This window comes from Microcaecilia unicolor, chromosome 12, assembly GCF_901765095.1.
Source record: "Microcaecilia unicolor chromosome 12, aMicUni1.1, whole genome shotgun sequence".
NCBI lineage: Eukaryota > Metazoa > Chordata > Amphibia > Gymnophiona > Siphonopidae > Microcaecilia > Microcaecilia unicolor.
In genome coordinates this window covers 19039934-19066905 of record NC_044042.1, presented here as the reverse complement: position 1 = coordinate 19066905, position 26972 = coordinate 19039934, and the positions used below count along the sequence as shown (strand labels likewise).

At 44.9% G+C, this 26972-nt stretch overlaps 1 protein-coding gene across 2 annotated transcripts in view; it reads left to right on the top strand.

The window, feature by feature from the left end:
* Nucleotides 1-26972, top strand: part of DENND2D (DENN domain containing 2D) — an 82199-nt gene that overhangs the window by 13759 nt on the left and 41468 nt on the right. The gene's annotated exons all lie outside the window — the stretch shown is intronic.

Below are 26972 nucleotides of genomic sequence, written 5' to 3'. Positions count from 1 at the left end.
GATACAGCCTCCAAGTGGGGCCTCACTAGTACAGGGGCATCTGCTGGTTATTCCTCTCTCTATACAGCCTAGCATCCTTCTGGCCGGCCACCGCCTTGTCATACTGTTTCGTTGCCTTCAGATCCTCGGACACTGTCACTCTAAGGTCCCTCTTCCTGTCCGTATTTATCAGCCTCTCATCTCCTAGGCTCCCTTGGATTTTTGCTCCCCGAGTGCATCACTCTGTACTTCTTTCCATTACATTGTAACTGCCTAACATTAATGTGGCAAGGTATGAGAGGCTTCTGGAAAATACCTCTGGAGACTTCCCTCACTCCTTCCACAGACCATACTGGTATGATCCAGATAATGCTGGTCTGTAATAATCTTCAGCTTCGCTCCTCTTGAGTAATACTGCTGAAAATCGCTGACTGGCTCCGGATCAGTACTTTTGGATATTGGTTGAGTAATTTACCGGATGACTGAACAGAGCAAACAGTTAATCTGGAACATTCAAGCAAAAGTCAAAAGTGCTGAATCCCAAACTGGACACCATGTTCTTGGCTTCTGAAATTTTCCTCTCAGTAAGCGCATGGGATCCTCCAGACAGGACCTCCCACACTGCAATCTTGAGCAAGCTTCTCAGTTTGAAACCTGAAACTCCAAACACCTTTTGGGTTTCCTGAACCTAAGGGATTCCTCTTTGGCAATCTGCCCCGCTGTGAAGTGGGACTTTTTGGTGTTGCCGTTTTGGTATCACCATTTCAGCACCGCCAAAACGCCGTAGAACTTAAGGCCACAAGAATTTTGGGTGGGCGGAATTTTGGACGCAGCACAGGCAAAAAAGCCCTCTACTTCTACTCCCCCCCCCTAGCACCGACCTCTGGTGTTGGTCAGGAGTAGGGCTGTGCCTTCTCGCTGCAGCTGGGGGTCCTTGGACAGAAGGGAGATGTAGGCAGCCCCACCACCCCCAGCTGTAGGTTAGTTCAGTGGGTTGAGAACCTGGGGAACTGGTTTTGATTTCCGCTGCAGATCCTTGTGACCCTGGACGTCACTTAACCCTCCATTGCCCCAGGTACAAATAACCTTAGATTGTGAGTCCATTTGGGACAGTAAAGGACCTGCAAAAATAGTATATGTAAACTGCTTTGACTGTATCTACAGAAAGGTGATAGATATATCAAGTATACAATAATATTGTTGGGGGGGGGGGGGGGGAAGGGGTCCTTAACCTTGGAGAATGTGCAGGTATGCGAAGAATCTCCTTAGTTCTAAGATGCATGGGAGAGTTTCAGAGCCTCTCTGAGGAGAGGGGTTGGTGGATATGGCTGATATGCTCTCTAGGAGACAAAGGAGGCAGAAGTGGGTGGTTTGCACTTCTGTTGTTGAAATAGGAGTTTCAGGAAATTGAGAAGTTTTTTTAGTAAGGACAGTTGAACTCTGTGCCAAGCACCAGTCAGAAAGTACGGCCTTATTTCATCCTATAGAGCGAGAGCCTGATGTACATCTGATCTGAGCATATCCTTTCCCGGTTCTGGAAGTCTCGTTGGACGTGTGCTCTGCCGAACTGCTTGAACTGTCTTTGCTGCTTTTATATGGCTCTGGTGTCCCCCCCCCCCCCCCAAAAGCCCCAGTGCTGCACCAGTGAGCCAGAGCTTAGTGCCCTGCCCTGTCTGGTGAGTGAGGCCGGTTGTGGTGATGAATTAGCACTCTGAGCTCCTGGAAAGAAAGCCAGGAATCACCCTAAGGATTGTATAGCTCAAATCCTCAAAAGGTTGGGCGAGTGGAAATGCTCTGTTTTAACTAAGGAGGAGAAATGACCTTTTCCCACATTAATTCATTTCATCTAGAGTTCTGCTTCTTCTGCCCTTCCATCGCAGCCTCCATCAGGAAGATATATTTTATAAGAACCGCCATACTGGGTTGAAGGGTTTGGAAGAGTCAACATTGCAGCTCCTCTGCTGATGAGATCATGAAGGAACTCAAAAGCCAGGTCTTTGCTCTTAAAACTACTCTGGGCAAGTCACTTAACCCTCCATTGCCCCATGTAAGCCGCATTGAGCCTGCCATGAGTGGGAAAGCGCAGGGTACAAATGTAACAAAAATAAAATAGATACTATTGGAGATTCTACATGGAATGTTGCTACTATTGGAGATTCTACATGGAATGTTGCTATTCCACTAGCAACATTCCATGTAGAAGGCTGCACAGGCTTCTGTTTCTGTGAGTCTGACGTCCTGCACGTACGTGCAGGACATCAGACTCACAGAAGCAGAAGCCTGCACGGCCACATTGGTGATCTGCAAGGGCCAACTTCTACATGGAATGTTGCTAGTGGAATAGCAACATTCCATGTAGAATCTCAAATAGTAGCAACAGTGGAGGAGTGGCCTAGTGGTTAGGGTGGCGGACTTTGGTCCTGGGGAACTGAGTTCGATTCCCACTTCAGGCACAGGCAGCTCCTTGTGACTCTGGGCAAGTCACTTAACCCTCCATTGCCCCATGTAAGCCGCATTGAGCCTGCCATGAGTGGGAGAGTGCGGGGTACAAATGTAACAAAAAAAAAAAAAAAAAAAGAGCGAGACAGGATTCACTTTTCTGTCAAGACCATATTATAAACCTGCTCTGGAATTCTCAGGTTCTCTATTAAAAGGTGACATGCAGATACATTTGTTTTGTAATCATGCCTTCGTGGTGAACTTCTTAAGAACATGTTTTCTTTATTTCCAATAGAATGAATTTCTTCTCCTTCCAAAGGAAGTCCACGATATAGGAACATAGAGCCCTGCTGGCAGAGACAATAAAATCCATCCAGTCTGCCCAGTTCTCATCTCTAGTGCAAAACCCTCACTTCTTGGTAACGAGGGATCCTCTGTGCTTAACACTGGTTCTCTCTAATCCTCTTAACTGGTTTTGATCTCTACCATCTCCACCTGAAGCATCACAGTACCAGGCAATATTCCAGAAAACCTGAATTCATTGCTCATCCCTTCAGGACAGTCTTTAACTTAAAATAAGTACAGGCCACCTTTCCAAGAGGGGACTTTTATAACAGGGTCCTAAAACAAATTAGAAATAGGTATAACCACCTAGAATGAGCACAAATTTACATTTTTTTTTTTTTTAATTTGTACCCCGCGCTTTCCCACTCATGGCAGGCGCAATGCGGCTTAGGTACTCATTTGTACATGGGGCAATGGAGGGTTAAGTGACTTGCCCAGAGTCACAAGGAGCTGCCTGTGCCGGGAATTGAACTCAGTTCCTCAAGACCAAAGTCCACCACCCTAACCACTAGGCCACTCCTCCACTGTTGCTACTATTTGAGATTCCACTAGCAACATTCCATGTAGAAGTCGGCCCTTGCAGATCACCAATGTGGCCGCGCAGGCTTCTGCTTCTGTGAGTCTGACGTCCTGCATGTACGTCAGACTCACAGAAACAGAAGCCTGCGCAGCCTTCTACATGGAATGTTGCTAGTGGAATAGCAACATTCCATGTAGAATCTCCAATAGTATCTATTTTATTTTTTATTACATTTGTACCCTGCGCTTTCCCACTCATGGCAGGCTCAATGCAGCTTACATGGGGCAATGGAGGGTTAAGTGACTTGCCCAGAGTCACAAGGAGCTGCCTGTGCCTGAAGTGGGAATCGATCTCAGTTCCCCAGGACCAAAGCCACCCTAACCACTAGGCCACTCCTCCACTCCACGCCACTTCTTTGAAGCAGGGAGAAATGCATGTGCACGATTGCATCTGTGTATTTTATGGAGTGTAGTGTAATTGCACTCCAGCTCCGCCCCCTGGAAATGTCAACTTGAAACATGTACAAGAGTACATGCACTGTTGTTGCCACGTGAACTTACAGAGCTGCCCAATTTTAGCAAAGCCCCTTTTCTGAATGTAAATGAGACTTGCAGAAAAGACACTTCCAAGAGTGCGAGTCTAAGCAAAACACTTTTTTTTCAGATTGGTTGACCAAAATAAGTGCAGCAGGAAATTGTTTTAGATAAGGGCTCTGTTCCTGTATCTACGGCCGCAGTTTGTGCCTTCTGTTCCTTCAAATCATCACATTTGGAAGTCATAATGTGAGAGCATGATTCTGCACTTAGAGCTAACTAGTATATTAACTTGTTCCAAATGCCAGAAAATCATGCAGAACAGGAAGGCAGTGGAAATATTTACAGATCACTATGGAAAACAAGAGGTAATAAACACCGTCTGGGTCGGGGCTTCCCAACTTCTCCTGGGGACTCCTAGCTGGTCTCATTTTCAGGTTCTCCTCAATGAATATGCATAAGATCGGTTTGTATATTCGGGGTCTCCAGCCCATCCAGGTTTCACGTGCATATTCACTGGACAGATGTGAAAAATCCTGCCCTAGGAAAGGCCAAGATTTGAAGAGGCAAGATACCACTGTTTTCAAGTAACATAGTAACATATTAGATGACGGCAGAAAAAGACCTGCATGGTCCATCCAGTCTGCCCAACAAGATAAACTCATGTGTATACCTTTACCTTGATTTGTACTTGCCTTTTTCAGGGCACAGACCGTACAAGTCTGCCCAGCAGTATTTCCCGCCTCCCATCACCGGCTCTGGCACGGACCGTATAAGTCTGCCCTCCACTATCCTCGCCTCCCAACCACCAACCTCTCTTCCCCCACCTGCTCCGCCACCCAATTTCGGCTAAGCTTCTGAGGATCCATTCCTGCTGCACAGGATTCCTTTATGCACATCCCACGCATGTTTGAATTCCGTAACCGTTTTCATCTCCACCACCTCCCGCGGGAGGGCATTCCAAGCATCCACCACCCCCTCCGTGAAAAAATACTTCCTGACATCTTTTTTGAGTCTGCCCCCCCCCCCCTTCAATCTCATTTCATGTCCTCTCGTTCTACCGCCTTCGCTTCTCCGGAAAAGATTTGTTTGCGGATTAATACCTTTCAAATATTTGAACGTCTCTATCATATCACCCCTGTTCCTCCTTTCCTCCAGGGTATACATGTTCAGGTCAGCAAGTCTCTGCTCATACGTCTTGGAACGCAAAGTGAATAGGGATAGCGTTTTAACAACCTTTGAGTTGACCCAGCAAGATCTAATCTACTAAACCTGATAGCAAGCAGTAGTTCCACTGAGTTCTCACTTGCAAGAGAGTTGTCAGCTGCTCTGGATTTTAAGGAATGTGAGCGATTCTTCAATTGACCCATACATTTACACACGCTAGAACAAACTGAATTGTGCAGCAAGAGAAATGCTGTCTTTCTTTCTTTATAGGAGCAAGAGTTGGGCAGATTTGGGGTTGTTATGAAACTGTGACTCCTGGTGGTCCCACAGCTTGGAGGGATGTGGCTTACTGTCTGCAGGATGAAGTGTTATGGAAGTAACATAGTAGATGACGGCAGAAAAAGACCTGCATGGTCCATCCAGTCTGCCCAACAAGATAAACTCGTATGTGCTACTTTTTGTGTATACCTTACCTTGATTTGTATCTGTCATTTTCAGGGCACAGACCGTAGAAGTCTGCCCAGCAATATCCCCGCCTCCCAACCACCAGCCCTGGCACAGACCGTGTAAGTCTGCCCAGCACTATCCCCGCCTCCCACCACCGGCTCTGCCACCTAATCTCAGCTAAGCTTCTGAGGATCCATTCCCTCGGAACAGGATTCCTTTATGTTTATCCCACGCACGTTTGAATTCCGTTACCGTTTTCCTCTCCACCACCTCCCACGGGAGGGCATTCCAAGCATCCACCACCCTCTCCGTGAAAAAAATACTTCCTGACATTTTTCTTGAGTCTGCCCCCCTTCAATGGAAGTATGTTTAACTTGCTGCTAATTCAAAAGTTTCTGCACTAATGCCCCCCCCCCCCCTCACAAAGAAATGTCGCTATCCATCGCTCTACCTCACTACTAATCAGCTGTTTATACCCTTGAGGGCGTAGAAACCATGAGAAGTGATCTCCAAACATTGGAAGAATAGTTAAGTGTCTGCCAGTTAAAATTTAATGCAAAGAAGTGCAGAGTGATGCACTCGGGGTGCAAAAATCCAAAAGAGATGTACCAGATAGGGGAGAGATTGATAAGCTCAGCTCAGGAGATGGACCTTAGGGTGATGGTGTCTGAGGATCTCAAGGTGACGAAACAATGTGTCAAGGCGATGATCACGGCCAGAAGGATGCTAGGCTGCATAGAGAGGGGTATAACCAGTAGAAGAAAGGAGGTGTTGATGCCCCTGAGCAAGTCATTGGTGAGGCCTCACTTGGAGTATTGTGTTCAGTTTTGGAGGCCGAATGTTGCTAAAGATGTAAAAATGCTGGAAGTGGTGCAACGAAAAGTGATGAGAATGGTATGCGGTTTGCGTGGCAAGACATATGAGGAGAGACTAGATGACCTGAACATGTATACCCTGGAGGAAAGGAGAACCAGGGGTGATGTGATACAGATGTTCAAATATGTGAAAGGTATTAATCTGCATGCGTGGGATAAACATAAAGGAATCCTGTTCAGAAGGAATGGATCCTCAGGAGCTTAGCCGAGATTGGGTGGCAAGAGTCGGTAGTGGGAGGTGGGGATAGTGCTGGGCAGACTTATACGGTCTCTGCCAGAGCCGGTGGTGGGATGCGCGCCTGGTGGTTGGGGGGCGGGGATAGTGCTGGGCAGACTTATATGGTCTGTGCCCTGAAAAACACAGGTACAAATCAAGGTAAGGTATACACAAAATGTGGCACATATGAGTTATCTTGTTTGGACCATGCAGGTCTTTTTCTGCCATCATCTACTATGTTACTATGCAAACAAACCTTTTCTAGAAGCGGAAAAGTGATAGAACGAGAGGACAAGAATTGAGGTTGAAGGGGGCTGACTCAGGAATAATGTCAGGAAGTATTTTTTTTTTCACTGAGAAGGGTGGTGGGTACTTGGAATGACCTGTAGCAGGAGGTGGTGAAGATGAAAACCGTAACGGAATTCAAAAATGTGTGGGATAAAACACACAGGAATCCTGTTTTAGAAGGAATCGATCCAAGGAAGCTTAGCGGAGACTAGGTGGCAGCAATTGGGAAGCAAATCCAGTACTAGGCGGACTTCTACGGTCTGTGCCCTGATCATGGCTGGATTGATTTGGATGGGCTGGAATGGAGCTTTTCAAGGGCTTCGATGACAACTTCAGAAGTTTTGGAACAAGGACAATGCCGGGCAAACTTCTATGGTCTGTGCTCTGAAAATGGCATGGACAAATTTTAAGATCAGGTATACATATTTTGTATCACCTCATACCTTATGTAATGAGTTTATCTTCTCGGGCAGACTGGATGGACCGTACAGGTCTTTATCTGCCGTCATCTAATATGTTACAATATTTTATCTACTCCTCTCCCACTAATCAGGCATATCTCCCTCCCTCATCATTAATGAATTCACCTATGCCCTGGCCCGCCCCTTACTAATTAGACATGCTCCCTCTTTACATAAGTACATAAGTAATGCCATACTGGGAAAAGACCAAGGGTCCATCGAGCCCAGCATCCTGTCCACGACAGCGGCCAATCCAGGCCAAGGGCACCTGGCAAGCTTCCCAAACGTACAAACATTCTATACATGTTATTCCTGGAATTTTGGATTTTTCCAAGTCCGTTTAGTAGCGGTTTATGGACTTGTCCTTTAGGAATCCGTCCAACCCCTTTTTAAACTCTGCTAAGCTAACCGCCTTCACCACTTTCTCCGGCAACGAATTCCAGAGTTTAATTACACGTTGGGTGAAGAAAAATTTTCTCCGATTTGTTTTAAATTTACTATACTGTAGTTTCATCGCATGCCCCCTAGTCCTAGTATTTTTGGAAAGCGTGAACAGACGCTTCACATCCACCTGTTCCACTCCACTCATTATTTTATATACCTCTATCATGTCTCCCCTCAGCCGTCTCTTCTCCAAGCTGAAAAGCCCTAGCCTCCTTAGTCTTTCTTCATAGGGAAGTCGTCCCATCCCCGCTATCATTTTCATCGCCCTTCGCTGCACCTTTTCCAATTCTACTATATCTTTCTTGAGATGCGGCGACCAGAATTGAACACAATACTCAAGGTGCGGTCGCACCATGGAGCGATACAACGGCATTATAACATCCTCACACCTGTTTTCCATACCTTTCCTAATAATACCCAACATTCTATTTGCTTTCCTAGCCGCAGCAGCACACTCAGGAGAAGGTTTCATCGTAGCATCAACGATGACACCCAGGTCCCTTTCTTGGCCCGTAACTCCTAACGTGGAGCATGACGTAGCTATAATTCGGGTTCTTATTTCCCACATGCATCACCTTGCACTTGCTCACATTAAACGTCATCTGCCATTTAGCCGCCCAGTCTCCCAGTCTCTTAAGGTCCTTCTGTAATTTTTCACAATCCTGTCGTGAGTTAACGACTTTGAATAACTTTGTGTCATCAGCAAATTTAATTACCTCGCTAGTTACTCCCATCTCAAAATCATTTATAAATACATTAATATTTATAGGTTTTGTAGGTGATGAGATCTCTGTTTTATCTTATGCAGATGATATATTCCTGTAAAGAACTGGAAATTGATAGCCGCTTCTGATGGTCTAAACTTTTTTTTAATCTTAAAATTTATGTTATGAGCAGCGAGTTCTAATCATTTTGTCCAAATAAGACTGATTATATCATTTTTTTCCAGTCATATATGGTGCAAGGTTGCTTAATTGTCTTTATATCTCTGCTTGGCTCTTTTTTTCTTAGTTTTGCTTGTTTCTCATTTTCTGACTAGTGGGTTCGCAGATTTATTTTCTTCATAGTCAGTGGCTTGAGGATTTTTGACCTTGCAGTTTGAAAATTTGCTCAGTCAGGTTTTCCACACATTGAAACATCCTATTTTTTTCATCTTGGCGAGAGTAGAGTTGCCATGTTAGTTTGCTTGGATGTATGGAAATAAAAGCCAATAAATCCAACAAGTATTTATGAAAAGAGAAGTGAACTGGCTCACCATATTGCACAGAGAGAGGGAAGATCCTCAAATACCAACACCAAGAAAATGTGGAATAAAAATATGGAAATATTTGCCATCATTTTGGGTGCCAAAGGCTTGATCAAAAAGAATTTGCAAACACAACTGGGTAGGTTGCCTATACATGATACATCTTATGGGCTCTAGGTCAGTTCTCACCAGATAGTTCCCACCCACCAATTCCGACCTGGGACAATTCCCAGTGAACCAATTTCCACCACACCAGGAAGGACAGTTCCCACCCATAACCCCCAAAATACCAAACACACTAGGACAAAAGTAATCTCCCTCCCTTTTCTCTTCCAGATCGTTTGGGGAGCCAGTACCCCCCCCCCCCCCCCCCCCCCCCACAACATTATCTTTTGCACATCCCTTTCCCCTTCCAGACATACTGCCTTTCTGTAGTACAACCAAAGTGGTTTATGTAAGTACTTTTTCTGTCCCTGGTGGACTCAGTCTGGTTGTTTTATTTATTTATTTTTTTGTACCTAGGGCAATGCAGGGCTAAGTGTCTGGCTCAAGGTCACAAGGAGTTGCAGTGGAAATCATACCAAGTTCTCCTGGGTCTTGGCCCACTGCACTAACCGTTAGGTTACTCCTCCACTCCACTCCATTCCTCCATTTTTCTAAATTTCTTCCCACATGTTCAGTGGACTAATGTGGCAGCCAAACTACTCCCCCCCCCCCCCTCCCCCAATCGAGATCTTTTTGAGAAACTTGCAGGACTCAAGTGTCTGAAGGTGAAATCTCTCCTTCATGCTTACAGGGGTGACACTCCCCTGGAAGTTGCATGAAGGGATTAAAAAAAAACCCTAGGATTGTTCTAGCAGTAGGCAGGTTATAAATTCCCAACTGGGATATGCTGGGGAGGAGTTAGGGAGTTCCTTAGATTACTTAAGGCCCCAGTTTTGAAGGGAAAGTCTCTTTTTGCCTCTTATTAAGCAGGCTGAGTAAGCCAACTGGGAAGGGTCCTGGGGAAAGTGGGTCCTGCAGAATTTTCAGGGCCAAGAGAAAAGACCATCATCCAGGGAACAAAGGAAAAGAAGATGCACCCATTGCAGAGTGGACTAGGCACATCCTGAGCAGTAGGCCTCAAAGTGTGACCATCCCAGTGAGGGGAAGGTTGAAGGTGTTTTGGATAGGAGGGTCCAGGACAACCAAAAGGGTGGGACTGGAGATCTTCCCCAGGATCTGTTTCTGTTGCCAGAGCCAAGCTGGGAAGGTTCAACCCACGTGGAACTAATACAGCTGTGGGTAGGGAAGAGAGTAGTCCTCCAAAAAGTACAAGTGAGATTAAGGGATGAGAGAGAGAGAGAGCGATTGTACCTAGGGTGAGAGGAGAATCCTGTAAGAGAGTGGAAGTAGAAACAATTTATGTTGTCTGCCTTTAACAAACTGTTAGTATTTGTTGGAGTGTCTTGAAGGAACTGTACTGTATTTACTTTGCTCCAAAGTTGGTCAGTAACGTTGACGTTTGTTATACTGTGGAGTTTGCTGTGAAATTGAATTGCTTAACTACCCCTGTATCAAGTTCTGTCAAAGTGTGAGTGGGTAGTTGTCTAGGGCTTATGTAGAAGGGTCTCTCCACCTCCCCCCCCCCCCAGTCACCTGAGCTACAGGAGTTGTGGCTCATGGGAGATGAGCCATAACAATAAGAGAGTAAAGATTTGATTATGGTGGTGGGTTGCTAGTCCCGGTGAACAGGCAGGGCGGAGGCTCCTGCTTGCTCCAGTTGTCCTAGTTGTCAAGGCGGGGCTGGGGGAGTGGCAACGGACTTGCTATTTTTGCTGACAAGGCGAGTAGCTGAAGGGGGGGGGGGGCCTTGGTCATAATGTTTAAGGTTAGGGTGTTAATTGTTCAGAGTTTCTTGTTACAATTTTAAAGAATTGTTAATAAGCAAAACTGTGCCCTGTTGTTTGCTTCCAGCTTATTTGCAGGCAGGGTTTTGAGTGTTGGTTATTTAAGAAGGGGGTTGGGTAATGTTGAAATAAGGAACGTATGAAAGGATGATGGTTGGCGGACAAGGAGAGGGGGTGGATATAGGAGGTACAGGCAGGGCAGTCCCAGCTCCAATGGTTAAAAACTATTTTCAGAAAATGTAACTTTCTTTTTTGTCTGCCATGTCACCTCATTCTAAAGTGGTAGAATGGTCAACAGATTACTTATTGTAAAGTGGTATTTGAAAATGTTATTTCAAATTCATTGCCTTTTAAACATTATAACTCTGATCCTCTAGACTATCCTTGATAACAGTGACCACCTAAAGGGATGGAAATGGGGGTTCCTGAGGCTCATACAGGGTGGCTTTAGCTCCCTAACATCTGTAACTATGGGAGGGGATGGAGGGCATGGTTGGGGTACTGCCTGGAGCCCAAGGCACATTTTATTCTGTCCTGTTCAGTGATGCAAATTTACAGAGGATGAAGGTAGACCAAGAGGGTTTGGCTTGGTTACCAATAGGGATGTGCGTAAACAATTTATTACATTCATAATCGATATAACATTTATTTATTTGTTACATTTGTATCCCACATTTTCCCACCTATTTGCAGGCTCAATGTGGCTTACATAGTACCATAAGGCGTTCGTCATCTCCGGTAGATAAACAAATACAAAGTGATATTGTGGTCGAATAAGGTTCATGTAACATAGTAACATAGTAGATGACGGCAGAAAAAGACCTGCACGGTCCATCCAGTCTGCCCAACAAGATAACTCATATGTTATAGACACATTGGGGAATTGTAGAGAGGAAGTGTTATGCAGTGTCCATTGCAAGCTTTGGTTTCGTTGTGTTGCAGGGTTGAGGCACTTAATTTGGGTCAGTAAGGTATGCTTTTTTGAACAGGTTGGTTTTTTAGTGATTTCCGGAAGTTTAGGTGGTCGTACGTTGTTTTCACGGCTTTTGGTAGTGCGTTCCACAGTTGTGTGCTTATGTAGGAGAAGCTGGATGCATAGGTTGATTTGTATTTGAGTCCTTTGCAGCTTGGGTTAGCCTTTGAATTAATGCTCATATAATCAACTTATGTGCATTTAAAAGCTCTAAATTTGTAGAAGTTGCATTTTTTTTAATCAAGGAGAATGTTTGAAGCAAAAGAAAAACAAACAAAAAAAAGCCCCCGAGTTACGAAATGATCAAACTCTTGGAATCCTGTGCCGAAGGAATGGATACTCAGGAGCTTAGTCAAGATCGGGAGGCGTGGCTGGTGGTAGGGAGGCGAGGATAGAGCTGGGCAGACTTATACGGTCTGTGCCAGAGCCAGTGGTTGGGAGGCGGGGCTGGTGGTTGGGAGGCGGGGATAGTGCTGGGCAGACTTGTATGGTCTGTGCCAGAGCCGGTGGTTGGAAGCGGGGACTGGTGGTTGGGAGGCGGGGATAGTGCTGGGCAGACTTATACGGTCTGTGGCCTGAAGAGCACAGGTACAAATCAAAGTAGGGTATACACAAAAAGTAGCACATATGAGTTTGTCTTGTTGGGCAGACTGGATGGACCATGCAGGTCTTTTTCTGCCGTCATCTACTATGTTACTATGTTTTGACTGTGCACATCTCTAGTTACCAGTGTCTTCTGATAACTTTAGTTATTCGCTGGTTGAGTATTAGCTGAGTGTAACTAGTGATTATAGTTCACAAAGGAGCAATGACTTGAACATTCTGCAAGTAAAGGAAGGCCTTGTAGCCATTTTGGTCCTGGAAGAAACCAAAGGTTTTGTGGATTATATCCCACTGGAAGAAGAAGGTCAACCTATCCAGGGCCAGTTTAGGGGAAGCAGGGCATTTGCCAGGGTCCCAGTACGAGGAGCCCCCTTGAAGAAGCCAGTTCGTTACCGAGTTCTGTCTGGCCATTTGTCTGTTACTGACCTTGTGCATATTATCTTGAGGTTGGCCCAGCTTCACTCTGATGGAAGGTATCAAAATCTGAAGTAACTCTCAGACTGGTGATAGCCCGGGACACCTAATCTGTATGTTTACTGTTGTCTTTAATTTCCCACTGGCTGTGTTTATTTGAAACTCAATTTAAATAATTTGGAGGAATCAGTAAACAGAATATGTCTGCCTTTATGCGTATCACGGAAGCCAAAATTATATATTTTTTTCTTGCAGATTTTTAAATGTTATTTCCCCAAGAGCTTGCCAACTAGCTTTTGTGGGTTTTAACTTTCTTTCTCTGAAGCTGTTACTGACTGGGCCAGGTGTTCCCAAGAGTCTAAAGGGCTCCATTGAAGACCGGTTAGGCAGCTTCTGTTTCTGTGACAACCCAGACAATGGTAGCCCATATTGACATGGTTTACTGGGATGGTTTCCAGTAAATCCATGCCAAGAGTCTTCTGTTCACTATACAGGCATTGGAACCTTTTTGTTTGGGGGGGGTGGACGGGAGGGGGTGGTGTCAGGAGGAGGACGGATGGGGAAAGTTTGCATTTGTTTGTTTACACTTTCAAACAACAATAGAACCAGGGGACACAAGATGAAACTAGAATATGGTAGATTTAAAACAAACAGGCGAAAGTTTTTCTTTACTCAGCGTGTCGTTGGACTCTGGAACTCGTTGCCGTAAAATGTAGTGACAGCACCTGGCCTTACGGAGTATAAAGGGGGTTTGGACAGATTCCTGAGGGAAAAGTCCATTGAACATTATTAAAAATTATTTTTTTTTGGTGGGGGGGAGGGGGTTTGCTGGGTTCTTGAAGCCTGGATTGGCCGCTGTCGGAGACAGGATGCTGGGCTTGATGGACCCTTGGTCTTTTCCCAGTATGGCGGTGCTTATGTTCTTATGTTCCTGATGGTTAAATGGTCTGGTTTGTTAGTAGTGGAATGAAGTTGTGATCCATGATCAAGAATCAATCCCTTACATTTTCTGGTAATGTCATCCTGAGCTCATTCTGGTCTGGTCTGATCTGATGAAGGGTGTGTTGGAAAGCTAGTCAAGAATTACATTAAGTTAGTCCAATAAAAGGTATCTCTATAATATATAATATATAAGGAATCCTGTTCAGAAGGAAAGGATCCTCAGGAGCTTAACTGAGATTGGATAGCAGAGCTGGTAGTGGGAGGCGGGGCTGGAGGTTGGGAGGCGGGGATAGTGCGGGGCAGACTTATACGGTCTGTGCCAGAGCCAGTGGTGGGAGGCGGGACTGGAGGTTGGGAGGCAGGGATAGCGCTGGGCAGACTTATACGGTCTGTGCCAGAGCCGGTGGTGGGAGGCGGGGATAGTGCTGGGCAGACTTATACGGTCTGTGCCCTGAAGAGCACAGGTACAAATCAAAGTAGGGTATACACAAAAATAGCACACATGAGTTGTCTTGTTGGGCAGACTGGATGGACCGTGCAGGTCTTTTTCTGCCGTCATCTACTATGTTACTATGTTACTATGTTTTAATTTTTAACTTTCATTTCTGATCTAAATTGGAATTCAAAACCTAATCTGGGATCTATACCCTATAGGTAGGATTTATCAGTGCATATTCCCTGGTAGTGGTAATCGGGGTGGCAGAGTCCCCATTTCTAGAATTTAATCTTCACGTTGATTTTCTGGTTCATATCTGTTTTCACACCCATCTCATGATCCAGGATTGGATGTGCATTCACTCTGTTCATACTGGAAGGAAACGAGAGCATGAGATGTATGCTTTAATCCTGGAATATCCGAGAACTCCAGGAATAAGTTTGAACAGAAATAGAAACAAATCCACATTTAATCCCAAACTGAATATTGGTGTAACTGGTCCAAGAATAGAAAAGTATGTAAGTGTGTGTGAATCAGGAGTTCCAAGATGGTTTCCTTTCTCGGGCAACTCTTGTTCTGGCAGAGCAGCCTTTCTCATCTCTTGTACGTGACTAACCAACCTCTTTTCCAATTCCTCTCTTCACCTCCTTCCCCAAGTACTGTTAGCTTAGGAGTCTTCCTTTTCCCCCCAAAACTTTCCCACTTAAAAGTTGACAAATATGGTTATGAATGATCCAACAACAGCTGTGTTGACATCTACTGTTCACAGGGTTGATGTATGTTGCTCTAGTAAAATCTGATGTTCCTTTCAGTGGTGGGAGGGGGGGTAGCGAACATCAATGTACCCTTCCCAATTCTAATTTGATTTTTGTGCTGTTTCCCTGAAAAAAATTCCACAGGGTAGTATAGTTGCAAAATCTCCTTAACGCTGAAATAAATTCATTACCCTTGTATTTCTGTCAAGTAATGCATACAAGCACATGTCTGGTCTTGGAAGTGTAGTGATTGTTATCCCTGCAGTGCTGAAGGTCCACCAGTAAGCACCAGCTCTTGAGTGAGTACCTTGCAACCAAAGCTTTTAACCCTTTGGACAGGGCAGTTGCTGAACAAAATGGCAGCCTCCACCTTTCCCTTTGAGGCTTGCAGACTCATAGGCGGACTCAAAAGGGCAATTTGGCACCCTCCAGGTGGTTGCCCCACTTGCCTCCTCCCCTTGCAACAACCTTGACTTTAGATATACGTGGAGAGGCATTATCGATTTAAAATGGCTTGCTAGAAACGTCCAAAAATCGAGTGGTGAACATAGATGTTTTTCAGGTTTGAAAACTGGCTATCTTTTTGGTTCAAAACTTGCTTTTTCCTAGACTTTTGCTCAGCGTTTTTCTTTTGGGACATTTTTGGAAACACCCAAAAACCAGCCATTAGGATGTCTGGGGACCATCATTCTTAGTAGACCGGCCACACAGACATCCCAGCAGAGCAGTGGGGCAGCCTAGGAGACACTGCAGTGGACTTCACATAAAGTGAAGTCCCAAGTACACATCTCACCATTACCCCCTTATATTGTATGGTGAGCCCTCCAGGAATAGAAAAAAAAAACTTACTCTACCTCACTCAAGCTTGCAGGTGTCACCTATATGTAGGCACAGTAGTTATTTAGTACGGTTGTGATTGGGCCTGGGTCCCCTTCTCTATAGTCCACTGCACTGACCACTAGACTACTCCTTGGACCTGCTTGCTATTGTAGTAGAGCTGGTACGTACTGTCACTTTAGCGGGCTGGGGGGGGGGGGGGTCAGTAGACATTGGGGAAGTAAGGGGGGTATGCTTCAATCCCTTCAGTGATCATTTGGTCATTGAAGACATCTTTTGGTCATTTACTTGTGGTTTGAAACGGGTCTAGCCAAAAATGTCTTAATTTTGGCAGTAGATGCTTTCATTTTGTACTACTATTGCAGAAAAATGTCTATCTTTTGGGCCCACTCATGTCTCACCCAAAACATGCCCCCATCACGCTTCCCGGACGAACTGTGGAGCAAAACATCTAAAATCGGGGATTCGGAAATTGCAACTTGGACTCTTTTGAGAGAAAGTCCTTCTGCCACTTTATGACATTCTTTTGTTTTGAAAATGAGCCCCGTATTCTCTTCTTTTGAAGATGTTTACGTAGTGTGAGGTAGATTTTGTTCTCATTGACTGTGATGGTTTATGATTCCCCTTCCGGTGTATATTAAAATCGGGGGGAAAAATCCAGAGAGCAGAGGTGGCCAAAAGGCGGAGACTGAAGTGTAAATCTTTATTGACAAAATGAAACACAGATAATCCCTGCATCAGGGGTCAGAGTTGAGAGCGCTTATTTTGCAAAAGAGGCTCAGAAGAGCATAAAAATCCAGGTGTTTTAATAGTGCCGTTTCTTAATGAGGTGGATTGGAAGTGACCTGATACTTCCAGCTCTTTCCAAACACCTTGGCGTGTTGCAATTATTTTTGATTGCCCTCTGCATGGGCAGGGCTGACCATGGAGGCTGGGAGTGCCAACACACCGAACCAGCCTTCTTTAATGTTTGAGGCCTTTATTTTAGAAGCTGTATCTGCAATTTCAAATGTATAAATACACGCGAAGCCCAGATTTAGAAAGCTAGCATTTACCGGTGTATCTGTGCTAGGTGTAGATTGTTTTGTTACATTTGTACCCCGCGCTTTCCCACTCATGGCAGGCTCAATGCGGCTTACATGGGGCAATGGAGGGTTAAGTGACTTGCCCAGAGTCACAAGGAGCTGCCTGTGCCTGAAGTGGGAATCGAACTCGGTTCCCCAGGACCAAAGTCCACCACCCTAACCACTAGGCCACTCCTCCACTCATTGCAGAGGGGGGTGATTTTGGGCAGGGTCTGAGCAGAACTAAAATCTGTACCCTAAACAACTAAAAAGAATTGATTTAGTCACAGGAGAATTCAGTGCAAAGGGAAAAGTTTAGGTAGCCTAATTGATAGGATTAACCTTGATGGACCAGGAGCGATACGGTTTTATTTGTTTGTTTTTGTTGATTATTTTTCCAATTATATCCCTGGCCACCCTTTTTTTTCTTCTTTTTCCTGTTTCTTTGGAGGAATGTTTTTTTTTTATTATTTTTTTTTTATTTTTGGGACTTACTTGATGTGTTAAAGTTTTTGCTATCTTTGTAAACATTTTGAAAGATAATAATAAAAAGAAATCTACACTTGTATTTCCCATTTCAGAAAAGGAATTACATGTTCAGGCTCTTTTACTATGTTATTTCCAAGCTTTGGATTCTTCTTTTAAATAGTTAGGTCAGGAATGGGTTGCCAGATTTTGTAAGATCGACTTTGCCTTATCAAATATCTGAAGCTCAGATGTTTTCTGCTATTGGTACTGACTAATTTAGGTTTGATTTCTGTTTGCTGTGTGTGTAAGGTGTTTTTTTTTTTAAATCATTTTTTATTGATGGCAGTTCCAATGTAAATTACAGTCCACATAACAATATTACAAGATTGCGAAATTCACAAGTATACAGTGTTTGTTTGTTTTTTTAATATAATGTAATTCCACCTGATTAGGGTGCTTCTTTTTTTCTGATTGTAATCCGCGATGAATCTGATTGGCGATATTGCGGAATATAAGCCACCCATAGCATAGCAATGTGTGATAGCGGTGAAGGGCTCTGGAACATAGTAGATGACAGCAGATAAAGACCTGTATGGTCTGTGTTCCAGTAGTATCCCCTCTCTTCAGTATGAACGGTATGACCGAAGAGTTTTTCTATCACAAATCCTCGGGTGGGAATTCTGTGCCACTGAGCACTTCAGAATTTGAGCAGAATTCTGTCCAGACCAGGAGGCAGCTGGTAATTCTCATGGTTTCCTCCCCCTGTGGCACATACTAGGAGCATAGCTCCCACCATGGCATAATTGACTTACCCCAAAGGCTAATCTGAAGCAAGTGAGAAGGAAAATGGCTTCGTGTCAGGCCATGGCCGCCTCCTCCTCCTGATTCTAGGATATCAATCGTGTCTTGCACAAATTGTGCAGTCAGCCGGAACAATGGAAAAGGAAGATGCAGCCTGATGTGCAGACCACTTTCTTCCTCCTTAGCTGTTACAGAATAGGCTCTGGGGGGGTAAAGCAAACTTATAGAAAACAGTTTGTACTGTGTAGGAGTCCTGGGGGAAGGGGTTAGGGAAAAAGGGACCTAAGCTTGTGGGGGGGGGGGGGGGGGGGGGGGGTGTGTGCTGGGGAGAGCAGAGCTGGAGGGGTATGTGCCTTGAGGGGGGGGGGAGTAGAAAAGGTAGGAAGGCCAAGCCCGGAGTAGAGCAGGGGAGTACCACAGCAGGATTCAGGAGAAAAAGCTATGGAGTGGATGTATCTGGGGGGAGGGAGTTGAGAGAGAATCATGGTGTGGTTGTACATTATTTACCCTTGTTGAGGTTGAGCGCCTTGGGGGTTATGAGGGTAGGAGATGTATGTGGGGGATACTACTACTACTACTTATCATTTCTATAGTGCTACTAGACGTACGCAGCGCTGTACACTTGAACATGAAGAGACAGTCCCTGCTCGACAGAGCTTACAATCTAATTAGGACAAACAGGGATAAGGACAAAGAGTAGAAAGATTCCGGAATCCCAAGACTACTACTACTACTTATCATTTCTATAGCGCTACTAGACGTACGCAGCGCTGTACACTTGAACATGAAGAGACAGTCCCTGCTCGACAGAGCTTACAATCTAATTAGGACAGACAAACAAGAGAAATGGGAATATTAAAGTGAGGATGATAAAATAAGGGTTCTGAACAAGTGAACAAGGGTTAGGAGAGGGTTTGAGAGAACACTGTGTGTGTGTGTAGGGGGGGGGGGGGGGGGCGTGCAAGATGGAGGTTTCACAGAAAGCTGTGGGGAATGTGTGTGCCAAGGAGGTATCTCTGAGAAAGAGAAGGCTGGAAAGAAAACTAAGAGGTTTTGCTGTTGGGGGGGGGGGGGGGGGTCATCCTACAAAGGAGGCACAGAAGAATGGTGGTTGAAAAATGTGTGTGTGTGTATTGGGGGGGGGGGGGGGGAAGAGTGGGGGAGAGAGAAGACCTAGGGAGAATTTCAAGCAGCTGAGGCTGCTGGGGGGGAGGGTGGAATCTTAGCCTGAGCAGAAAGAAAGTTGAGGGGTCAGGATGTGAGGTCAGACCTGGAGCTGAGAGGACCCAGGCCATTATGATGGGGGAAATCTACACAAAACAAAAAGAATGCAGAATTTTGCTGAATTTTTAAAAGTAGTGCACAGAATTTAAGGGGTGTGTTGTTTTTTTGTTTTGTTTCCCCCCCCCCCACAGAATTCGCCCAGGATTAATCACATAGGAAGGCCTTGGTTTATTTCCTGGATGGTACCGTGTCACCTTTTTCTGACATTTCTATGAATATTCTGTTTTTTTAGAAACTGTCTAGGTTTCTGCACCTCCCCCCTTCCCCTTTTTGTATGCAGGAATACAGTGGCAGTTCTCAGGGAAGGAGAAAGGGGGGAAACAAAACGGTACCGAATCAGGTCCACCAGGGCCTTCTGCAATGGTGGGGAGAAATCGCTCTGCTGAAGTGCTAAACCTAACTCTAATCTTCAGGCGGACTGATTTAGGTAATGAGCGAATGTGCCATTTGTTGCATAAATACAATTGAATCCTTTGTTCAAAGCAGTATTTCAGCCCAGCTGGAATTCTGTAGCATTATTCAGTGAAGAGGGTGATTCTTTGTGTGCCCTTCACCCTCTCTTTGCTGTGGGCACAAGAAGCTACATTTTAGGTTCACTGAATGGGAGAAGCGAAACCAGAAAGGGGAGCTGTAGAGTAGGGGGTGAGGAAGGAGGCTGGTGGGGGAGGGGTTGATGAAAGGCCAGCAGGCAAGGGAGTGTAGCAGCGGGGAGGAAGGGGATGCGTGGAGAGGCGGAGCACCGTGATTGGTTTCATCCTGCATTAGCCCAGAATTCGTTGAATTTGTCACAGATGCTGATCACTTAGGGGCCCTTTTACTAAGCCACGTAAGCTCTACGCACACCAGTTCCGAGTTACCGCCCAGCTACTGCGTGGCCCTTATTGGTAATTTCATTTTTGGCGCGGGTCTGCTACGTGCGTCCAAAAAATAATTTTTATTTTCTGGCGCGTGTCTGCTACGTGCGCCAAGTGGCATTTGATGCACGTAGGTCATTACCGCCCGGTTACCGCGTGAGACTTTACCGCTAGGTCAGTGGCTGGCAGTAAGGTCTCGGACCCAAAATGGACGCGCAGCAATTTTCATTTTGCCGCACATCCATTTTCGGCAAAAGTTTTAAAAAGGCGTTTTTGGGGTTTTTTTTTACAGGTGCGCTGAAAAATGATTCTGCGTGCGCCCAAAACACGCGTCTGTACTACTGCAGGCCATTTTTCAGGGCACCTTAGTAAAAGGACCCCTTAAAGCACTGGTGCTCAAGCTGGTCCTTGCTCCCTCTCCCCCCTCCACCAGTCTGTGCTTAAGGCTATTTTAATGAGTATGCATAGGAGACGCAACACTTGCAAATTTCTCATGCATATTCATTAGATGTATGCTAAAAAGAAGGGAAGTGTGTGATGAGAACTGGCATGAACACTGTGGACATATAGAGGATAACTGTGCTACAGGTATGTGCATGCTCTTCTTTTCGAAATTATGCCATGAAAATACACACGCATTTACCCCTGTTCTTTGGCGCACACAAGTTCTAGGTTTTTTTAACATTTTTATAAAGTATATGCATGTCCAAATTGGGCCCCAGATTCGTCCCTTGGGGGATGAAAAACCCTTACATAGTAACATAGTAGATGACGGCAGAAAAAGACCTGCACAGTCCATCCAGTTTGCCCAACAAGATAAACTCACATGTGCCATTTTTTCTGTATACTTTACCTTGATTTGAACCTGTCTTTTTCAGGGCACAGACCGTATGTCTGCCCAGCGCTTTCCCCACCTCCCAACCACCCGCCCCGCCACCCACCACCGGCTCTGAAAAAAACCTTACGAATATAGAAGGTTTGCACATGTAAATTTAAGTGCCAGTACCTTGGGCAATTTTAGAAAAGTGCTGACATATTCTTTAACAAATAGAGCAGCAGTTCCGAGACTGGGTTCCGTGGAACCCTAGGCTTCCCTGAACCCTCTGTAAGGATTCCTCAACAAATTCGATTGTAAGAATCTATTTGTATTAACATATATATGCTTACATAAATTGTATGGAAAAATACCTATATCAAAAATCAGTGGCTTAAAATGATCCTTCTCAATCTTTGCAGATTTCTAAACGTTAAAAAAAAATATTAAGGGGTCCTTTTATAAAGGCACACTGAAAAATGTCTTGTGGATTTTGGGCGCACGCTGATCCATTTTTCAGTGCGCCTGTAAAAAAAAAAAGGCCTTTTATAATTTTTTGCTGAAAATGGACGTGTGGCAAAATCAAAATTGCTGTGCGTCTATTTTGGGTCTGAGACCTTACTGCCAGCCATTGACCTAGCGGTAAAATCTGACGCGGTAACTGGGCAGTAATGACCTAGGCGCATCAAATGTCACTTGGCGCATGTCTGATACACGTGGACGAAAATAGAAAATATTTTTCAGACGCGCGTATCGGATGTGTGCCAAAAATGAAATTACCGCAAGAGCCATGCGGTAGCTGGGCAGTAACTCCATTTTGGCGCGTTGGACGTGCGTAGATACTTACGCAGCTTAGTAAAAGGATCCCTAAGTGAATAAACTAAAATGACCATGTGGTAAGTTTGCACTTGCTGCACGGCCATTTCGGGGGGGGGGGGAGCATTTACCGCCACCCATTGAAGTGTCAGTAAGGACTCCCTCACCAACCTGGCGGTAACTGGGCAATGCACAATGCTGCCCGATTACTTCCAGGTAACCCCCTGTGGAAATATTTTTTCAATATTTTCACTAGCGTCAGAAATGGCGCCCGGTGAAGGTGGAATTACCATCGGCAGTAGTTCTGGGTTGGAGACATCCAAAAAGGGGGCAATTGTTTGTTTTTGTTTTGTATTACTTATGTATTATGTATATATTTTATGTAAGCCGCTTAAATATAAGCAGATTAAAAATTTTAAAATAAATAAAAAAAATATTGCAATCTGAGTCACCTACAAAAAAACCTTTATTAAAATCTGAAAATATTATATAAAAATGTATTTAAACAAAACTATACAACTTGAAAAATAAAGAAAAAGCAGCTTACCCGTGGGACCTATTACAGATTTCATTAGCTATAGCCAGGCAGCCACCCATCAACCCCCCCCCCCCCCCACCTTCCAGAGCTACTATAAACTGACATTAAAAAAGGGGGTTGGCTTTAGCTTGGTCAGATGTCATCTTCCAGCCAATTGCAGAACTCAAAACTGGTTTGAAACACAATAGAATACCTCCTCAGAAAGGGGGGATATAAACTGTTCCATGCTGAGACCTTTTGGATAACAATGTCCCATTGAAAAAAAAAAAATATATATATATATATATTTTTTGTTACATTTGTACCCCGCGCTTTCCCACTCATGGCAGGCTCAATGCGGCTTACATATACAGGTACTTATTTGTACCTGGGGCAATGGAGGGTTAAGTGACTTGCCCAGAGTCACAAGGAGCTGCCTGTGCCTGAAGTGGGAATTGAACTCAGTTCCTCAGTACCAAAGTCCACCACCCTAACCACTAGGCCACTCCTCCATTATATATATTGTAATTGTTTTCATTACTTCATTGTAAGCCGCTTTGGGGCTGCTTTACGTGGCAAAAAGCGGGGTATAAATGATCTTAAATAATTTATATATATATATATATATATATATATATATATATATATATTGACATCCTTTCCACAACAACTGCTTCAACTTCAACTGGCATGGAGAAGACAGACTAGGACTTATATCCTATAAGTTCCTCGGATGGAAACTGTGATAATGTAGGAGAATTACAGTCCCTTTCTTTGTGACGAATGCATATTCTAAAAGTCTTATGAGTAACCATTTTGATATCCAAAAAATCAATAAACGATAAATTCATATGAAATTTGAACTGAATATTTGACAGTTGTTACTCTTTAAAAAAAAAAAATTGACCCAAAGAATTCTGAGCTGGTTCCGATGATGAAAAACATCATCAATGAACTGTTTCTGGGTAAGTGAATATTGAGAAAATTCAGATGTATATATGTACTGTTCTTGAGTAGAGAGGTGTGGTAGCCGTGTTAGTCCACTTTTAAAGGTAATCAATAGAAATAAAATAAAACATGGAAAAGAAAATAAGATACCACCGTTTTTATTGGACATAACTTAATACATTTCTTGATTAGCTTTCGAAGGTTGCCCTTCTTCGTCAAATCGGAAATAAGCAAATGTTGGTAGATGACATCATATATAAGTGAAACATCAAAGCATTCCAGTGACAGTCTAACAGGATGGGGGTGGATAGGTGAGAGACAGGAAGAGGGATAGGGAGGTCTGCATGGAGACAGGAGAGTGACAAAGCAGTACAATTTTATGGCTTATAATGTGCTAAAAAAAACCCAGATCTTTAAGTCCTGTCTGGTGGGTGTCAAAATATTTAATCATTCTGACTTCAAAGGTCTTACGTTCCTATGTTGTTTTAAAGTTTCCTTTTAAGATTCTTACCATGAAATCACTGGTACATTGTTCTGGTTTTGTAAAGTGCTGTCCCACAGGCATGACATCTTTATTGGTACTAGCATTTTTCATATAGTGTCTATGTAAATTAAATCTCTTCTTTAGCATCTGACTGGTTTCTCCAATGTAGCAGCCTTTGTTGCATTTTTTACACTGAATGATATATACCACATTGGAAGATGAGCACGTGAAAGATTCCTTAATGTTGAATATTTTTCCTCTGTGAATGACCATGGGGTCCTGTGAAATGTTTTGGCATAGTTTGCAGCTGGATATGTTCAGTCCGTTCAGAACTCTGCTGCACGTCTTATCTTCCGCCTGGACCGGTAAACTCATATCACCCCTCTCCTCAAGTCACTTCACTGGCTTCCGATCAGGTACTGCATACAGTTTAAGCATCTCCTATTAACCTACAAATGCACTCGATCTACAGCCCCTCCTTACCTCTCTACCCTCATCTCCCCTTACGTCCCTACCCGTAACCTCCGCTCTCAAGACAAATCCCTCCTTTCAGTACCCTTCTCCACCACCGCCAACTCCAGGCTCCGCCCTTTCTGCCTCGCCTCACCCCATGCCTGGAATAAACTCCCTGAGCCCATACGCCAGGCCCCCTCCCTGCCCATCTTCAAAGCCTTGCTCAAAGCCCACCTCTTCAATGTCGCCTTCGGCACCTAACCACCATACCTCTATTCAGGAATTCTAGACTGCCCCAACTTGACATTTCGCCCATTAGATTGTAAGCTCCTTGGAGCAGGGACTGTCCTTTTTTTGTTAATCTGTACAGCGCTGCGTAACCCTAGTAGCGCTCTAGAAATGTTTAGTAGTAGTAGTAGGATGTGTGCCATTCTTTTCTTTTTGAGTCTGTGTTGGGAGCTTACTTCTAATTAGCTTGTGTTTTAAGTTGGGTGGCTGTCGGAAGGCCAGCACTGGTGGGGATGGGAATATGTACTGTTCTTCAAATCACTTTGTGCGAAGGGGTTCACTGTTAGGGTTACCATATTTTGTCCTCTGAAAAAGAGGACACATGTCATTCCCCCTGCCCCGCCCACACCACGTCCCTTTCGGATCCTCATCCTGCCCCCCTTTCACATATTCCCTTCCCCTCCCCCAGGCCACATATTCCCCTCCCATGCCCTCCCGTCACCTTCCCTCCCGTCACCTGTCCTCCCCCTTGTCACATATTCCCCTCCCCTTACTTACTATCTGCCCTGGTGGTCTAGTGACCTCTTCGGGGCAGGAAAGAGCCCCGCCTGCCCTTGCCCTGCATCCTTCTCGGTCTTGGCTGGGGATTCAAAATGGCCACCGAGAGTTGAAGCGGTCTCGCAAGACTTCCGCTCTCTGCGGCCATTTTGAATCCCCAGCTGAGATTGAGAAGGACGACGGGCAAGGTAGCACTCCGGGTAGGAAAGAGGGGGCTCTTTCCTGCCCCGAAGAGGTCACTAGACCACCAGGGCAGATAGTAAGTAAGGGGAGGGGAGACTCGCCCGCCCGCCCGTTTGTCCAGAAATCCAGACAAACAGGCGGGCGGGCAAAACCCGCTGGACGCCCCAGATATGCCCTATCAATTGCTTGTCTATACAGGGAGTGTTTTGAAGAACAAAATGTATACTGAAAACCAAATATACGCTTTAGTCATATTATATTTTACTTTTAAAAACGTGTAATGATAGAGAAGGATGAATCTAAACAATTTGCTAAAGAGTAGAGCAATTTTCTGAGCACACAGTTCAGTTTATATTTTTTTAGATATTTTGTGTGTGTGTGTTTTATATAAAAACTAGCCATTGAGCCCGTAAAAACGGGCTCGTATAGGACGGGGGGGGGGGGGGGGTTTGAAAGGCCCCTTCTCGCCGCTGCAAGGCCCCTCCCCCCGGAGTCGCCGGCACCCCTCCACCCGGGCCGGGCCCTCGCTTCGCTATTGAAACAGCGCGGGAACGCAGCACACAGCTCAGATGAGCTGTGTGCTGCGTTGACGCTGTTTGTATAGCAAAGCGAGAGCCCGGTCACTCGCCGTTTATATGTTTGATATAATATAATTTTGTATGTTTTTCCCAGATCTCCTTTACTTAGGGGCCCCTTTTACAAAGGCACGCTGAAAATGGCCTGCTGTAGTGTAGACGCGTGTTTTGAGCGCACCTGTAAAAAATGCCTTTCTAAAATTTTGGCCAAACATGGACGTGTGCGGCAAAATGAAAATTGCCACGTGTCCATTTTGGGTCTGAGACCTTTACCGCCAGCCGTTGACCTTGCGGTAAAGTCTCAGGCGGTAACCGGGCGGTAATGACCTGCGCATGTCAAATGCCGCTTGGCGAGTGTCCAATACGTGCATCCGAACATAAAAATTGTTTTTTTTGGACACGTGTATCGGACACGTGCCAAAAATAAAATTACTGAAGAGCCAGGCGGTGACTCCATTTTGGCGTGCGTTGGGAGCGCGTAGATGCTTATGCGTTTTAGTACAAGGGCCCCTTAATAGATTGCGCTTTTATGATTCTGAGGATGGTGACGTTTAGGAAAGGCTATTTCTGCATACAAACAGTTCTTCAAAATGATCCCCTCCACCCCAAAAGAAGTGTGCAGTAGACTCCTGAAATTGCAGGTTCTGCACCTCCAGAGCTACAGCAGAGAGGTTGCAAAGCCAATAGTTTCAGGAGAGGGGAGAGTTCAGGGCCTCTCGCGTTCCTTTGAAACTGGTTCTGAATCCAGGAAATGCAGCCAGTGTTTGACAGGTTCAGTGGGTGTGCACATCTCTTTGCCACCTGTCTATGCTGTGTAGCATTTTGATGGTGTCTTGGGGACTGGATAGCGACTCGCCCTCTGGGTGCTGAGGACGCATCAGAGGAAGGAAGGAAGGGAGGGGATTGTGTCAGACTCACACAGTCTGCAATGCACACCTCTCTCCCCTCTCTCTGCAGCCCCTTCCTCCTTCCAAAATGCAGAAGCTATTCTTCACTCTGAGAGCGGTGGATAAAACTCGACTTTTCTTGCCTGCCTTTGGTGATCGAAGAGGTGCCCCTCGTCTTTGCTTTTTTTAGCAGCTGATAGCATTTAGCTTGCAGAAAAGGACTTTTAT